Below are 14,637 nucleotides of genomic sequence, written 5' to 3' on the forward strand. Positions count from 1 at the left end.
TAAAAAATAAATAACGAAAACAAAATATTTTATGAAATGTATAAGGGTTTGTCAACATCATGATTAAGTATTTCATAGTACGTATTTATGTACATAACGTTTATGTATGTGTGTGTACATAGTAAAATGCTAAGTAAATAAGCTATTTATATACTTACATATGTTCAAACATACAGCCCGTTTCCATACATTTAAGCTGACACACAAGGATTTCTGCTCAAATGGAAAAAACACTGGTAAACAAAAAACAATAACCTTTACAGCAGCACTACCACTTGAAATATTAGCGCCCATATAAAAATTTGATAAATAACAATACTTGTGGTATCAAATGGAAAAAAAGAGTGAGAGAGAGAGGAGTCAGCAGAAATAACAAAATAAACACGAAAAATTTCATGAACACAAACTGAGTAATACGGACGATACAACCAACGAAAATCCACTGCTCATTAAAAAACCCATAAAAGCTCAATGGATTGTTCGCATATTTAATATAGTTTCACAGTGTTGCCACAAGGTTGAACATTTGTCATTGTATACTACCAGATTCTTTTTGGATTAAAAGCTGAACTGAAACATTAATTGAATATTAATGATTAAAATACCAGTGGATTCTAAAGGGTTCAGCCAATGTCTGGAATTTTGGCTAATTTTTACGATTAAGCCATTCCATAAATAATCCGTAATACTGTATGTATGTCAAGTTGCCTACCGTTTAAACCTAGCCCAAATAGGTAATTTTTCAACACCAGGGTGAAATAGTCATGCTATCATTCCTTGGTGACTTGCAAGGAATACTCAGGTGGCAATATTTTTAGATGGGTTTTTCGATTCATATACATGCACTTTTCTCAATGACGTTAGTTATATAATTTTTGCCCATAACCCGAGAATTTTTTCTTAATAACAGAGGATACACTGTAGTAGGGTTGACATGACAAGAATAAAATCGGATCATAACGAAGAATGTAATTTGATCGATAACACACAAATAGGAATATCGGACATCCACCAACATTCAACTAATTTGTTCGACACATTTTATTACTGGTTTATTACAGCGCCGATTTTATTACGAAATGTAATTATGAACCCACACGCTCTTCCTACGATTTAAGTAACGAATACACTTGCCAAGTAAACCTGGTCGAAAAGCACCAAGAAGTGACCGAGGAACCTAATGACTCTTCGAGTTTAAAATCCTAATAAGTGTTATAGGTAACAAAACTTGTTTCCCGTCTTGTAATAACACCAACATAAAAATAACATTTCCGGGAAAGAATGCTGACCCAAACGGATGAATGATGAGACTGGAGCGACTATTTGCGTCCCTAAATACCCATCATAATTTGTGATAGGGAGTGCTTAGAGAGAAATATAACTATAGTTTAAAACTATACATTGACAGGCCATGGAGACCATTCCGGCAATTAATATCTCTATTGAACATTGAGTGTAAATTGATATGCAATTTGACTTAAAAATGTCAAGTGAAGTTTCCGGATTTTTTAGCGATTTGTGACATTTTTAGATCACATGACACTCGAGGCGCCTACTGTATTGAACGATCGGTGTTAATAATGAGGATATATTCATTTAAGATACTTTCATTTTAAACTTATCATTACAATGGATCAGAGAAATTTAAATATCAAGCCTATCCTAAATAATAAATTCCCGGGGAGTATCTTTCCTCTTCTATACATAAAGCATGCAAAAGGAAATAAACTCCCGGGGATTCATAATTGGCCTGTAGATGATCCACGATTTCATTTATGAAATGTTTTATTGAGGAAGTAATTTCCTAGATATAAACTTTTATAACAGGCCCCTGTTTTAAAATTGTCTAAACAGGCAATCTGGCAACTCTTTTGAGCGTTGTATAAACGAATGTATGTAATTTAATATTTGACTAAAGGACAGGGACTAAGCATTCATACATACAAACGTACATATGATGCCTGGCTGCATATTATAAACTAAACACCCAACCATTAATATGTATTGAAGACCCACAACAGAGACGTCGTCTGTCAGGCTTAAAATAATGTGTGAATCCAACTGTTTGTTAAATCTAGAGATACGACTCTGACAACGTTTACATAATATTTTATACGCACTTACGGTTTTCGTTTGTAAGTTTTCAGTTTTTTTTCTTGTTTTATTGTAAAATATTCGTTTGTAAGTTAGTTAGTTGGTTCGGTGGTAAGTAAATGTTGCATGTAGGTTTGTTTGTACACCCATTTGTTCGTTGTTCATCATACAACTTGAAACCGCATCTTTATCGTTTACTCGTAATTTTCGAAGCAGTGTTAAAAAGCGGGATTGCTTTTAGTATTATAAAATATATATTTTTTTGTTCGTTTATTCTATCAATTTGATAGTGTGTTGTGTTTTGATGAAATACAACCCTGATCCTAAGTTGCATGCATCTACATGCTCTTATATGTATGTATGTATGTTTGTATGTCTGTCTGTCCATCTGTATGTAGATTTATACTACTCGTATATAATTATGAGGCCGTTCTTACTTTCCCGTTTTATTGCATTAAAGAATGACGACGACAACTGAGTTACACCCTTAATTAGAGTGTTCGTTAGTGGAAATTATTTTATAACATGAAATTTTATTTATTATTAATAATAAAATATAAAAAAAGGGAAACAGAAAGTCATTTACTTGTTTAATCAGAAAAAGTAAAAAAAAAGGTAAAAATGATTAAGGAGTTCGTTTGGTCTGACATGAATCAGGTCTTAGATTTTCTTTCAGGTCGTTTTTTATGACGTTCTGGCAGTGTCAAAGGGGGATTGATGTGAATATTCTAATGGAATCTTGTTTTTAACTTAAGTGTCTCAGGAGGACAAAGTTAATAAAATATAAAATGTAATTAGTTTTAAATTGAAATTGTGTTTGTCGTTGAGTGTCGTTAAAAAGTGAATGTTTAAAACATGCATGTTTATATATACATTTATTTACATACATGTGTAAATTTTCAATAATTTGTTTTAAATTATGAAATGTGTATTTCTTTTTATTCTTATGCTTTTTATCAGGTGTAGAATTTAATAAAATGAAAAGTTTATGGATTGAAAACCATTATGCGACAAGAATAAATACATACCTGGGAAGTGATGCTATTTTTCTGAAAGGTGGATCCGAGTGGAACATAAATATGTTTTTGAAATTTGGCAAACACCCCCAACATCTTGAGTTACGGAAAAAAGCAGTTTTTGTGCCCTAAAGCCAGTAACTTAGTCGAAACTTTGAACTTTTATATAAATCTAAATTCTTCCACCAAATTGTATGAAGATCGGACCATATTTAGTTTTTGAAAAATTTTGTATAAAGAAATATATCAATAATGTCGTCAATTGTTAACGGATTTTTAAAAACAAAGTTACATTTTACTTATGAATAAACATGGGTATCTATTCAATTAATAAATAGTACGGTTCGTATGTAAAATACTTTCAAACAACATCTCCAAACTTGTTCTACTCAGATCCACCTTTCAGAAAATAGTATCACTTCCCACGTATTTAAATTTTCGTTTATTTTGTATCACTGTGTAATAAGTCGTTCAATGGAATTTTTATATAAAAATTTGTTATCTTAAGTTAAAATCAGTAAGATTTTGATTTAGTTTGTATTCTTATTTTGAATATCAAAGTTGTCAGATTTGGCAATATATTGACAATAAAAATTATTAGAAATTGCCAGAAAATTGTCAGACAAAAAATTAATATAAATTAAATGCATAAAATTTACAGATTTGACCATAAAACTTGTCAGACAATTATCTTTATAATGATCCGGTAATAGCAGCATAATGTATTTACACGTCAGATATCTGACAATCTTGTAAAAATTGTAATTTCACACGGTTGTCAGACAGTTTTCTAACAACTCTGTAAGATATTACAACAGTATATACATAACTTTAGTTGACTTTTTGCAAATGTTTAAAAGTTATATGTACAATTTAATAATGACACTCAGATTATACAGTATTAAGTTTTTCTAACTACATATATCAAAAACAAACCCATTTTCTCAATAATTCTTTTTATATCGACTTTTTGACTCTTTCCTAGTTTTTGTTTAAAACATCCATTATTTGACTTTGGTGGGGAAAAATAATCGAATTCAACTTTGAGACAAATTAAGACACTTCAAATTAACGACAAAAAGTCGAACGCTCGAAAATTGATTAACATAAACATAGTTTGTATGCACAACATGCCCAAGGTTAATTTTTTCGGTTAAGATGTAGTGTATATCATCCATTCAACATAACCTAACTTTGTATGTTAATTTAGATCAAAATTTTTAATTGATTTTCTGTATGAAAAAATAAAAAATATGTAAAATGTGAAAATTTATAAAAATAGAACTTTAGTTTCATTTAAGGTCAATTATGAACTTTATAACTTGAACGTAAATTGAACTTTATAACTTGAACCTAATTTTCAAAAGTAACTAAACAAATTTCTAACACGGTCCAAGCAAGTCATGGTTGTTTTCCGTAAACGGTAAGATGATTTCAGAATTTTCTGCCAGCTTTTCGTTGTGCGATACCTAAATATACTTTTCCGAAACAGATTCTTCCAAGGACAAATGTCGCGAGTTTGGGATATTCCAGATATTAGTCAAAACGAAATTCCAAATTAGATTATTAATAACTAATTGTGTCCATTGCGCACTACAGACCCTTGATTGTGGACTCTATATACCCCACAAGTTCTAAAATAGTCAGTTTATAACCATCTTATTGGACAATTTTAAGCTTTACAGTAACACTTCTCACAATGCCTGAAACATATGTATGGTGAAATTGTGTCCTATCAGGTGACGCAGTTTCTCAGTTGAGCGACTTCAAACTTTTATTTATATTGTATATTATCTACAGTGCCACGGACCAAACTAATAATACAATTATGTAATATTTTTAGTTTATTACACGTCCCTATTTATTACTCACTAAAAGCCGTAAGAAAATGTGTAGAAAATGTCTAACAATCGTCTGAACTTACAAATATTCTTTTGCAACACTGTCATAACTGACAATATTGGAAGACAAAATTTGTAAGTTTACACTGTTATTTTCAGCATATTTTACTGCCAACGTTGTAAGATCTAATAACCGTGTATACATAGCATATTATTATTTTGACACTCTATGGAATGTACGCATCTGTTACACAAAGTCATATTTGACAAATTTTTGTATTTATATACTTATAGATACTTATTTATATACATTTATTTATAAGCGAGTGAGTATTTTTTTAAGATTTTGTATAATTTAAAAATATTTACTTTAACTCATTTTACAGCATTAATAGCAAACTTTAGCAATATGATGTGAGCATTTACGAATATATAGGAGGTTAAATGTAAATACACATTATATACACATGTATGTAAATAAAATATTTTATATACATTTTATATTTAAATGTTTATATATACATAAGATTAGTATAGATGTTTCTACTCTAATGTAACAAATACGAGTGCAGTACAAAAAGTAATTGTCAAACCCTTCTTTAGCGGCATATGTGGGATTTTACAACCTTAGGAAGTCATTTCATAACATATCAAAGTGAATACATATAACGGAACCAGATTGTACCTGTAAGCGTTCCAAATTTAGACATTCAGGATTCATAATTTCTTTTGAGCAGCGATGTAATTTATGAGGGTAATCGCATATTTAACACATTGATTGATACTAGCATCTATTACATCACAACTTCCTAGTAATGCAGATGGTAAGTAGTAATCATTACTAAGTATACAATTAAATAAAAAAGAAATGTCATTGACAAATGATTTTTAAGTTTATCATCGTACCGGTTATTCATACAGAAGAAACTCGTACTCTCGGATGAAACGAGCTACATTGAAACACTCATACATATTGTGTTATGTATGTAGGTATGTATCTTTCCTGTTTGAGCATAAAAGTATGTCGTACTCATTGCTTTTTGTTTTTTGGATTGTTGGGGTTTTTTTACTTAAAGCTGAAATTGTTCTCTTATATATGTATGAACATATTTGACATTATTAAAGTGGAACCAAATATAACCATACCGTACATTGAACATACATATACCTTGTTTTTGTTGTTGTTCTTGTTCTTTTTAGCTCTGTGACTGATGTCGTCAGTTGTTTTATATGGATTTTTTTCCTATACCATGCTTAGGTTGCATGATTTGGGTTTTATATTCTACATAATAAAACTACAAGAAACAAACATACAACAACAACAAAGAAACAACCAAACCCAATATCGAACATTCATTCAACCATAATCAGAGTTGAATAAAGAGTTTGAGTGTTTATTTGGAACAGCCGTGTGTGGCATGGCTTAATGATTGAATGATTGGATGTATAACAATAACATAGTGAATACGATTTGATAAATGAATATGTAAAGAACTTACAACAACGACTACAACGATAAAAGAAACCATAGAAAACTTACCACCACCATCATCACTATTCAACAAATTGTATTTATGAATTTCAAATGTAAATATTCAAACAAAAATTTTATACAAAAACTTGTAAGATACTTATGTATATAAAGTCTAGTTTTGATGTGTGTTATGGGGGTTAAAATTCCAAATTTGAGACACACTCACCACATACTCCGTATTGCTGGATGGATGGCTGGCTGGCTAATGATTGTACGTCATATACCCACACAATTGTAGATAGAATGTCATGTATTTATGCATTTATTCATACTGTGTATATAAACAGTATTGAGTGTTGGATTTGTAGTTTAATTTTTATGCTGAATTTTCGATTTTTTATTTTGTTTTGTTTTATTTTCTTTCTTTTTGTTATTTTCTCTTTATACTATTTTCGTCATCGTTACCATCATGATTGTATAGTGCATTTCAGTCAGGGTTGGACATTTGTGGCTCTTCACTTTGTTTTAAATGTTTATAAAATTATATTCAATGAATCGGACCGAAATTGTTTGAGGACCGTATTCAGAATGAAGAATGCAAAACAAAAACTTATACAAAATTTAAAAAAAGTTTTCTTTTCTTATTTCTGAATTTGGGTATAAGTTTAGATGTTTGTTGTTAATGGCGTTCTCCGTAATTTCAAATACTGTTGAAAAATATAATAAAGACTTTCGGAAATGATGACGTCAAAGATGTATTATGTTCGTGCAAATAAATATAATTTAAAGTAAATTAAAACGTCGAATTTTAATGGGTTACGACATTTTTGTCAAATATTTGATAATGTGAACGTAGCTTTAGTACAAGAATTATAGAAACATAGATTGCGCATTCAGTATGTAAAAAAATGTTCGTTCTGTGCATGTACGTCATATCAGCCTAGAACTTGAGAAAAATAAAAGCAAAACATAAACAAAGTGACATTTTTGGAAAATAAAAAAATATTTCAATACAAATAAAATACATAATACAAATAAAAAAAAACTAATTTCGCACGCCTTGGAGTTGTTGGTGCTTTTGCAATTTTTCACAGCGCATTTCATATTTAAAGTATTTTATTTTTTTTAAATTTTTACAAAATTTTTTTTAAATTTTTTTTTAGACGTCAATCACTTTATTTGCTGATGTGACGTAGCACATCGAACACCTGTTGATTTAAACCAAAAAAAACCTGCGCAATGCGTAATCTATATTTTTATAATTCTTGGCTTTAGTATGACAATGATTAATGGATTATTCCCATAGCAGCGGTCTTTAATGCGATCCACAATGAATAGCCATAAGTTGATAAATTGCAGCACTAAGACGTCAAATTGACTTTTACAAGAAGACCTCGGTTAGTACTTATCGATTGTTAGATGAACTCCGCCATGTCACTTAAAACTAAAATTATAAAAGTTTACTGCTTTTATTTTAGTTCATATAAAGTACATTTTGACTGGCTATGTGGAAATCAAGTTTTTGATATCGGTGGTTATCAATCAACGACGTTATAGTGCTCGTATTGTTGATGACAACTTGATTTTAATGGCTTATGTTATGTTGCACATTTTTTGGTCGGAACTTTCACATTTCCGTAAATATGTTCACTTCTAGCAAATCAAACTAATTTTTCGCTCAAACTTACGTACAATACTCGCGGTAGATCTTACTAAAAAAGCACATTTGCAATACTTTACAATGTGTAAACGATAAAGCGACCCATATTGGTCGACTGATCATTATTACCAACAAATATTTCACTCTTTTCGTTCACCGATTTTTTACATTAAAATTGTTGTGAAATTTTTTATAAAATTTTGTAAACAAAACTATTTTTTAACAAAAAAACAGCTGTTCGTTGAAATTGTGAGCGAATAGTTTTCGACAAGTTCACGATAGCAATTTTAACATTTTAAAGGAAGAAAAATTTCGCTTATATTGGCGATAAGGGTTAAGGTTTTGAATACCTTTTTCATTCGTTTTCTCGAATTTTTATTTAACTAATTTTTTAATTTACACACATAAGTTGAACTTTCTAAAGTTGGATATTCTAGATTCTTCATATATTGACGGTATTTTCATCCAGACCCTTTTTTGAATAAAAATAAAATAGAGATTGCTGCCTTTATTACTACACCTAAAACATAATTAATTCAAATCGTTCATGTCTGTTTTGATATTAATCACAATTTTCCATCTCTGCCGCACACACAACACTGGTGTATATAAATATACTCTTGTATAGGTGCAAGAGATATTCTTTCGAGCATTGGTTTGGTTATGTCGATTTCATGGCATTTTCTCTTATTTTCAATTCACTGAGCAGGGATCGTTGCAGACTACTGTGTACACAGTGACGACGACTACAACAACCACCACTACGTTAAAATTGTATAAAATGTTTGTTTGCTGTTCGTTGCCTTATCCAACAGAACAGCAAATGGATTTTGTTATATTATTTGAAATACCTAACAATTTTTCATTTTACTTGCAAAGAGGCTGCTACAATTGATGGCTCAACTTTAACGAAATTAAAGTGTGATATTTTTTTGAAAAAAGTAAAATAACTAGAATAAATTTTATTTAATTTTAATGATTATTGAATGTTTAATGATTACTAAATGTTATTTTGAATTTTAAAGATAATATTGCTATGAGAATTTAATAAAAATTGTCTTAAATTTAGTAATGTTCAGTAAAATTGTCAAGTAAAACAAGAGCCCACTTTATGTAAACATCTTTGAAAAGCTGTTGTGTTCATGAGAGAGTGAGTGAAGTGAGTTTGGGAATTGAACGTGCTAAAGCAGCAATCTACTCGTTCTTTGAAGTATTTCATTTACAACACAATGTACAAACATACTTACGTACATACATACGTACCAACATAGCTACATACATTCATACATATGTATGTACATCCACTCATACTCTGAAAACAACAACTACAACAGCATGAACAAGTAAAATTGAAATGCATGAAAGAGTGTCGTAATAACAAAACGTATACAATAAAGTCGACAATGTACAGTGATCATGAGGAAGAAAAAATTCGAAGAAAATATGAATACATATTTATTACCATAAAATATTTATGAAGATTAAAATTATAATGTATTTTACTAGTTAAATGTCCGCAACGTAACACAATAAATTACGGCATTGACGCGTTACACATATTTAAAGCAATTGTTCTTACAGAGTTTCAGCCTGTTTTCAGCAAATTCGTAAAATTTGTGCAGTTGATGACATGATGTGCCATTTCCAGACGTTCTGCATTGTGGAAATAAAAGCCATATCTCAATACGAATGATTTGCGAAGGAGCGAAAAGAGTAATTATTAATTTGCCTTGTCGACACACAAAGTGCTTATTCCATATCATATCCTTTCTATCAATCAATCAATCTATCTATCTATCTATCTATCTATCTATCTATCTATCTATCTATCTATCTATCTATCTATCTATCTATCATCTATCTATCTATCTATCTATCTATCTATCTATCTATCTATCTATCTATCTATCTATCTATCTATCTATCTATCTATCTATCTATCATCTATCTATCTATCTATCTATCTATCTATCTATCTATCTATCTATCTATCTATCTATCTATCTATCTATCTATCTATCTATCTATCTATCTATCTATCTATCTATCTATCTATCTATCTATCTATTTATCTATCTATCTATCTATCTATCTATCTATCTATCTATCTATCTATCTATCTATCTATCTATCTATCTATCTATCTATCTATCTATCTATCTATCTATCTATCTATCTATCTATCTATCTATCTATCTATCTATCTATCTATCTATCTATCTATCTATCTATCTATCTATCTATCTGCCTATATATCTATCTATCTATCTATCTATCTATCTATCTATCTATCTATCTATCTATCTATCTATCTATCTATCTATCTATCTATCTATCTATCATCTATCTATCTATCTATCTATCTATCTATCTATCTATCTATCTATCTATGTATCTATTTATCTATTTATCTATCTATCTATCTATCTATCTATCTATCTATCTATCTATCTATCTATCTATCTATCTATCTATCTATCTATCTATATCTATTTATCAATCTATCTATCTATCTATCTATCTATCTATCTATCTATCTATCTATATATCTATCTATCTATCTATCTATCTATCTATCTATCTGCCTATATATCTATCTATCTACCTATTTATCTATCTATCTATCTATCTATCTATCTATCTATCTATCTATCTATCTATCTATTTATATCTATTTATCAATCTATCTATCTATCTATCTATCTATCTATCTATCTATCTATCTATCTATCTATCTATCTATCTATCTATCTATATATCTATCTATCTATCTATCTATCTATCTATCTATCTATCTATCTATCTGCCTATATATCTATCTATCTATCTATCTATCTATCTATCTATCTATCTATCTATCTATCTATCTATCTATCTATCTATCTATCTATCTATCTATCTATCTATCTATCTATCTACCTATATATCTATCTATCTATCTATCTACCTATCTATCTATCTATCTATCTATCTATCTATCTATCTATCTATCTATCAATAAATTTCACCTCGTTTTCACAAAAAACCCCACTGTGTCCTGTACGTAACATACAATTTACAGCGTAGAATTAAAATTGTACAACAAAATTGCTGGCTGAATGGTTGCTATGAATGAATGGATGGTTTGTATGGATGTTTCTATGTTAATACTAGTTACACGAGAAAAGAAGGGCAAAAAATAAAGCAAAAAAAACTGAAAAAATACATTGTACATAACCAGTGAATACAAAAGAAGCAACAAAAATACATATTGCCCCAATACTGGCAATAGAGCAAAGGCAGCATATTGTAATACATACATATGTATATACAAAACACATACATGCTACAAATGTACATACTCGTTTATATACAGATGAATCGTTTACGTTGAAAAAAAACGTTTATGATAAATATAGAAAAAGTAAAATACAATAATCAAAAACAAGATACATACATACATACATACATACATACATACATACATACATACATACATACATACATACATACATACATACATACATACATACATACATACATACATACATATATATATACTTACAGCAATTGCATGACTGTGATTGTTGCTCAAAAACATTTTTCACTCAAACAAGAGCATAAAAATTGTATTTCACTCATATTTACACAAAAGTCTTTTTATTTCATTGAAAATTTTCTACGAATTTTGAACACATTTTTTCTGGCTTTCTGTTTTTATCTCCTTTCTTTTTTTTATTTTATCACATATTACCATATTTTAATGAGGGTTTGTTTTTTTTCATTTTCACTTTTGAGTGGGCGCGGTAAGAGTTTGAGTAGAAAAAAATCATTTTATTGTATTTTTAAGTTATTTCAACACAATTTATTTGATTATTTATTTTAGTTTTATTTCTATGAAAACAATAAAAAAATAATCGACATTGAACAGGAAAAAAAGGGTTTGTTTAACAGTCAATGAACGGTTGCTTGCACTAAACTGAATATAATTATACCTATGTGAAGAAGTTTCGTCTTTTTTTACTCTACTGTTTTCTTATTGTTTTTTTTTTTCATTGTTAGTGTATGTGTGTGTGTGTGTTTGCATGCACGACAATAACAACAAACATGCCGCCTAAAGCCTTCTAAGAGATTATAATTTTTTATTACGATTTTTTGTTGTTATTTATTTCTCTTTTTAATACGAAAAGAAAACAATCACACAAATATATGTATTTTTTAATGGGTGGTACTCTTTGGGTTTGTGAAAAGAAGAAACAAAAACAAAATAAGTGCACATTTTTTTTTGTTTTTTCGTTTTCTTTGATTTGTATTGTTTACGGCGCATTACTACATGAAATTTGCATTTTAAGTGGCAAATAAATAAAATTGCGTTGTTGAATTTATAAAATTCTTTTGATTTCTTATTAATGCTAAGGGTAAAGGAAGTTATTTTATACACTTTATAAAAATACCAAAAATAATTGAAAATAATAAATGTTACCAAATCAGCGGTTCAAATAAAGGCGTAAATATATTTATACCTATAGGTATTTTGAATAAAAAAAATATCGTAGTTTTGAGAAGTAGGTACAAATAAATTGCTCACAAATTAAATTAACCCGTTGGAACTAGCGTGTTTGTTTGACAGTCACCGAAAAATAAGAAATAATCTATTTTTCAAATTGTACTTTGTCAATACTGTTAAACATGCATTATCGTCTCGGAATTATAAAACTATATTAACAAATATCTAACTATAAATATCTGGGGTATCTGATAGACACTACCTAGTTAAATAGTTAAACAAATTTATGTCAGTGCCAGAGGGTTAAGAATTTTCAGAATTGAAAAATTAAAATTACTGCGAATACCCCAGTATTCCAAACTAGTATTATACTAGTACCAAAATCACCAGTACTAGTTCCCAACTGTAAACTTTCCTTTACAATCTTAATGCTAAATTTACCATTGAGGGTGTTTCAAAAAATACTAGTACCCTTAGTTATACACTTTTAATAATACTCTTAGATACAATTGGGTCCTTTAGAACCATTTTATTACTCGTACTAATATTTACAAAAAGTCCCCATATTTGGCGGTTTTGCTCCTTTGTAATTCTATGTGGCTTCAGTAAGAAATTACTACACAACCAGTTTTTTTTAAATTTAAAAAATGTTGTAAGTAAACATATTTCTTTATAATTCCAAACTAAAGTTACAAAAAATTCTATCCTTATACCATTTCGGTATCGCCATTTCGTTTCAAATATATTTGCCATACGATTATAAACTTATTGCAATTTTTAAATTCAATAGACTTACTTACATAGGGAGCTGCATGTAACTGGACCTAAACAGTCATTCACTATTTATCCTCTGATTTGAAAGGTCATTTTTGGAATATTGTCTAACAAAATGTTTTAAAATTACATTTCAATAATTTTAGAAATTTATTTTTCAACACATGTCAAATAATAATTGGTCTGCAAGTGGCGACCTTCAATTACATCTAGTACTAGTATTTTTTCATACACTGAAAAAAATCCATGCCTAATATATACGAAAAATGTCGTACATTGTACGAATCGTTCGTTGTTTCGCACCACGAAATTCTTTCGTAATATATACGAAATTGTACGAAATATTTTAGTATAATGCAAAATATTCTTGAAAAAATTAATTTACATAAATTGAAAAAAGGGAATTTTGAATAAATATGGTAAAATTTAAAAAATATTAATTTATTCAAACTTTTTTGTTCATTTTAAAATAAATTTTCTACTTTTAGTTCAAAATTATTCTCCACACGAATTTTCAATTTTTTTATGAAAATAATTCGTAAATAATATTATACTTTTCGCTAAAATTTAAGAAAAAAATATAACGAAAGGTTTTCGTACTTTCGTAAAAATAGAAAAGCGTTTTATTAAATAATATTTCGTATTATACACGAAATTTTTGTAAATATTACGAAAATAGAAGTTACGAAATTTTTTTCGTAAAGTTGAGCATGGATTATTTTCAGTGTATAAACTCTAACCGCATTTGTTCTAGAGTCTGCTGTTCTATTATTAGTACTAGTGAAATTAAGACCATTATTGCTTTATTTCATGAAGGAAGACCAACAAAATTAAAAAAAGTCGAAAGCCTGTAATCAAAATATACTTTTAAAATGTAATGCTAAATCTTCTCTATTACGTGTCAAAAATATTTTGATCCAATTTAGTCACATTTGAGAAATGAAGCGGTAAGACATCTTTATTTATTATATTACGTTAGAAAATCTTTAAAAATACCAATGATTTAAAATAAATAAGCTTTTTACTCATGAGTACATTATGCCGACGGTTATTCGAAAGTTAAGAAATACCTATAGAGTTTTTTTACAAGTACAAAAAAACAAAGAAGTAATAGGTATAAAGGATACACAACAAGCGTGAGGCGGCAACGCGTTTTACGCTTTTCAAACTTTTCGCGCTTTATAAACTGCAAGTTACATACCACGTTTCATTTTGATGTTTCTTTTAATGTTTTTTAACTGTTTTAAAAATCAAAATTGTAAGTTTTTGCTTATTTTTTGAGTATTTTTCTT

The sequence above is a fragment of the Lucilia cuprina genome, chromosome 6 (assembly GCF_022045245.1).
Source record: "Lucilia cuprina isolate Lc7/37 chromosome 6, ASM2204524v1, whole genome shotgun sequence".
Lineage (NCBI taxonomy): Eukaryota > Metazoa > Arthropoda > Insecta > Diptera > Calliphoridae > Lucilia > Lucilia cuprina.